The following is a 5,210-nucleotide window of genomic DNA, read 5'->3' on the forward strand; positions in this document are numbered from 1 at the left end:
CATCACATGGCCTGGCAGAAAAATCCTCAGATGACCTGTGCTGTGTAATTACTTCCTTCCTTCTTTCTTTCTTTCTTTCTTTCTTTCTTTCTTTCTTTCTTTCTTTCTTTCTTTCTTTCTTTCTTTCTTTCTTTCTTTCTTTCTTTCTTTCTTTCTTTCTTTCTTTCTTTCTTTCTTTCTTTCTTTCTTTCTTTCTTTCTTTCTTTCTTTCTTTCTTTCCTTCCTTCCTTCCTTCCTTCCTTCCTTCCTTCCTTCCTTCCTTCCTTCCTTCCTTCCTTCTTTCCTTCCTTCCTTCCTTCCTTCCTTCCTTCCTTCCTTCCTTCCTTCCTTCCTTCCTTCCTTCCTTCTTTCTTTCTTTCTTTCTTTCTTTCTTTCTTTCTTTCTTTCTTTCTTTCTTTCTTTCCTTCTTTCCTTCTTTCTTTCTTTCTTTCTTTCTTTCCTTCTTTCTTTCATTTATTTGGTGTGTCTCCTGCATATGAAGGACTATCATTTTCTTTTGCAGAGAAAAATTCCCTACTTTCACCACATTTCTCTGCTATGGCATGACTTACACAGGTATTACCTTCTTTCCTTTGGAATTTCCTTTCTGCCTCTAGTTTATCCCAAACTTGCCTCCTCTTACAAAGATGATGATACTGTTTGGCATTCACATAAAGAGGCTCTTCTTCAACCATCTCTGTCCCAGTAAAGGGATTCCTTAGATAGCAGGCACAGAGCCAGCTCCAAGCACCATCATGACCATCCCTCATGAATTGATCACATAGCCTGCCACTGGTAGAATTATGATAGACCCTTGTTGGTTGTGTTGGTTTTGGCTCCTGTCTGAACAGTCTGTGCCCCTATCAAACTTGCTGCTGGGTCATGCCTTTCCAGTGAGTGATGCCATCTTCAGTAAATGGCTGATAGAAGATGGTCTGTCCTTCAACAGTCTGTGCTACTTGCTGCCCCTAGAGAGTGATCTGCTGCTGTGTTTGTGTCTGACTGGTAGTGACAGCTGTCTGTGGCTGCTGGATGATGATCTGATGAATCTGGTCCTTGCAAAGTCTGTCCTTTCTTTTACTCCCAGATCTGGATTTATCTCAATGGAACCAACTGTATCTGCTACAAATATTCTGTGTCCCAGATACAGGTACTAGCATGATGGGTTCATCATGTCCACCAGGGACAGTTTGGATAATGATAGGTTGGGCAGAGATTAACACTAACTTGTACCACTAATGTATGCCTCTGGACCTGCTGTTGAAACCATCTTGCAATCTGTTCTTTTGAAATATTGCTCTTTGCTGCATTCTGCTCCATGGTTCAATGAAGTTAAAATCCTATTCAAAGACAGCTTTGCTCTGGAGATCCTAGAAGACTATGAAGTATATATCAGAGTGCAGGGGAGTTGGTAACAGGCAAGATTGCTCTGGGTCTGGTGCCTGAAAATCTGGACCTAAGTGTGAGAGAGAAAGAGATGCATCTCCATCTGGCACTAGCACTCTGCAAGAGTCAAGAACCCCAATGTACCTGCTCCAGTGGTCACATCCATGCATGGGACTGGCCTCTGCAGGCCTTGGAGTAGAGTGCCTGGAGGCACTCACAGGCTCTGGGCCAAGGCCACCAGCTCTTTTGCTCATATAGGTAGGCTAAGCTCAATTCTAACAATCTATTTTTTATTTAATATATATTCATAAACATATACATATGCACACTGGACTACATTACTTTCTGATAACAATTCTGGGATATTTAGGCAAGTATTATTCATAAAACCATCTATAAGGCATTAGAAAAAGTGAAAACAGCACAGAAAGCTCCTATGACAAGACAAACTAAGAAACAAAAGAGATATAGAAAGACAGTTCTAGGGATATTAGCAGAATAACAACCCTGTCTAAAAATCAGAGACTAGAGCACATAAAGAGTGATATTTGAACATGATCTTTAATATAGAAATATTTTGACAAGAAAAGTGGGAAATTTATGGAAAACAGGATAAACTTCTTTCAAAAAGTAGAGAACAATCCAATTTGACATTAATATAAGATACACAAAGGAGCTGTTGTCTTACATTAATAAGACAATATTAATAATAAATATTATAAATAATAAATATAATATAAAAATAAATATTATAAATATAATAATAATAAATAATAAGTATTATAAGACAATAAAGGAGTTGCAATCTCCTATATTTTGTTACTGTGTTCTCTCAAGTTTTTTTTTTTCTTTCTACAGATATGCTATATTTGTCTAGTATGGGCTTCTTATTGCAACCCTGTAAGTCAGCATTTCCAGGGTTCTGGTTTTAAACTTCTTTGTACACTCATCCTTAGAGCTGACATCACAGCCATGGCTTCATGAAAAACATTAATGCTGATGACTCCCATCTTAAACCAGTCTCCTAAACTGCAGACTCTTTCACCAAATGCCTCCTAGTTATCTCCCAATGAATGCCCTATAATTATTCTAAAATCATTATGTCCATCATTTCCTCACAAATCTACGTTGCCTTGAGTTCCCTAACTTAATCTATAGCAATAATATGCTTGAGAAAAACAATAAGGAGGAATCCCTAGGCAACAGTAATAATCACATGATGTCACATCTGTAAACAATTTAGAATATCTCTCAGAAATTTTCCACACAGAGGAAATAAAAGAGAGTGATAGCAATCCACCTTAAAGATAGTTTTACTGGCAATGGAATTTCTCCGAAATGTGCCTCTGTGGAGAAGTAGGAAGAAAGAGCAAAAGAGATTTTCAACTGAAAGGGAGACATGCAGGACTAGCTACATAATTTACAGCGCCCAGTGAAAAATCAGAAGTGGGACTCCTGTTCAAAAATTATTAAGAATTTCAAGTCAGCAGCAGTAGAACATTAAACCAAGTGTGAGACCCTACCATGTGCAAGCCCTGAGCAACTGCATAGCCCACACACCTTGAAGCCATCCTTACGTTCAAGGATCCTTACGTGCTAAGCCATCCTTACGTGCTAAGCCATCCTTAGCCTGCCGAAATTGGCAAGTTAGAAAGTACTTGGGGTTCACATTAAAGGGCAATAGGTATTCATAAAGAAATTTTAAAGAAAATTGAAAGAGAGACAAGAGCTCTAAATGAGGACAAATTGTGACATAGAAATTTTCAGTATCCTGTTCATCTTCCATTCAGCTCCACCTGTAATTACATCAGTGATGATATGAAATATTAAGGGACTGTGCTTTTACTTTATTAACTCATAACCATTCTACATTCATAACTTTTCTTAGAAGTATGATTGACATTTATTAACATATTTTGTAATAAAGAAGTTCTCACTGTGTCCATCATTACTTACCTTAACCTGCATGTGTTTATTTTAAAGAAAATATTCATGTGGCTTCTATGAAGCCTTGTTTTCACTTCTGACATTTTATCTGCAACTTCCTACATGATAACCTCAGAAATAAAGCTTATATTACTTATAAGCTTATATCTATATTGATATTGTAGGCTATTATTTAACTCTTTCCGTTATGTCTTAGTGGTACAAACTCTGCTATTATTGATCATGCTATATTTCAAGACCTATTGAAAAAAATCTTTTGTGGTTTAATTCACTTTCAATGTAGCACATCTTCATATCATCAACTCTGCCTTTTCTTTCAATGGATTTTACCCTCTTTAGATTTATTACATTGTATACTCTTTTCAGCTTATGAACTATTTTCCCAGATTTAAGAAAATTAGGCATCTGTGAAAAATATAGGAGGATACATAAAATAATTCTATATTCTATTCTGGAATATATTTGTGCATCATTGTTGACATATGCCCTCTGTTGGTCCAGTTTTGATCCCTCCTCATTGGAACCTGTCAATCATTCTAAATTGTATGTGGGTTTTATAATGTGAGAATATTTCCCAGAGGCTAAAATAACTGAAATTTTTGGGTAAATTGAAAAACAAACAAATACGTGAATTAATAGATTCGACAACGGACATGACAGAATATGCAATTCTGTGTATTTTTATTATTTGGATTTTCAATGCCCTGCCATAGAGAAAAGATGGAAAAAAATCTATTGCTAAAATTGTTATGGTAAAAAGGTTTTTAAGCTCATCTTGCTTTTAGAAAATAAATGAGGTAAATTAAACATCCTGAGTCGTATCAGGGAGAAAAAGCTATCTAATACCCTGTGTTTTGTATAACTGATAAGTTTTTTTATGTTTTTAATAAATGGAGCATATAAATCTTTTGATATATAATTTTAGTGGTGTATATAGCAAATGAATGTTTCTGTAATTCTAACCTCTTTTGCATTGTCATGTGCTACTTTCGCTTCCAATGTTGTTATATTGTTATATCTAGTATTTCTTTTCTTTTTCATTTCATGCTTATGAATTGGGAAAAGCTTATTGGAGAACATTTTTATAAAGTTCAAAAAACACACAAATTATAAAATATCCATATGTAATTTTCATTTTTTGCAAATTAATGTTTTTTAAACATCTGTTGTTCATTATCATATTGTAAATTCCATAATGGTGGTAAAGTATTTAGTTCTAGATTAGGTGCACAGTTCCATGGTCATAGTTTCCAATATTTTATCAGTTCACCACATGAGTTCCAAATTCATATTTATTCTGTGAGAATTTTGTAGTAACTATACAAGCACAATCCAAATTATAAAATATAGGAGTATTTGGATGGGTTTATTTTTATTGTTTTTGTTTTTGCTTGTGTTTATTTACTTTGTGAGAGTGCAATAACCTCCAAAGTTTCATTTATTTAATATTCTGTGAATCAAAACTCATTGAAAAATGACCAATGTCAGGCATGTGATGTGTCAGTCATATTTCCTGAATAATAAAATTTTTACCATAGGAACTACTGTCCTGGCTTCTAGTTTCTCCCTCTCACATACATTTGAGCATGTGTGTGTTTATGCTGCTGTTTGAGAACATTTATGTTAGGTATGATGCAGGCATCTCAGTGAAAAACAGTCTTAACTGGCAATCAGTTCAAGAATACAATCTCAGAGGATAATTCATTGAAAATTGGGGAGATTCTCTCGTTTCTGTTGCTTTTCTATAATCTTTCACATGAGAATCACATCTTAACTGCCAAAATAAAACCAAAAGAAACAGATAAGGAGAGTCAAGAACAGAATGGTGATCTTACCCAGGGATGAAGGTACATGCTTAGTATACGGGGAAAATAAACAGTAAGAAAAAGTCCCAACTG

The 5,210-nt window shown here is 35.1% G+C and overlaps 1 pseudogene; it reads right to left on the reverse strand.

Moving 5' to 3' along the window:
- Nucleotides 1-449: 449 nt before the first annotated feature.
- Nucleotides 450-1,299, reverse strand: LOC133076356 (nuclear transcription factor Y subunit alpha-like; annotated as a pseudogene).
- Between the last annotated feature and the right edge of the window lie 3,911 nt (nt 1,300-5,210).

This window comes from Eubalaena glacialis, chromosome 16 (genome assembly GCF_028564815.1).
Source record: "Eubalaena glacialis isolate mEubGla1 chromosome 16, mEubGla1.1.hap2.+ XY, whole genome shotgun sequence".
NCBI classification, from domain to species: domain Eukaryota; kingdom Metazoa; phylum Chordata; class Mammalia; order Artiodactyla; family Balaenidae; genus Eubalaena; species Eubalaena glacialis.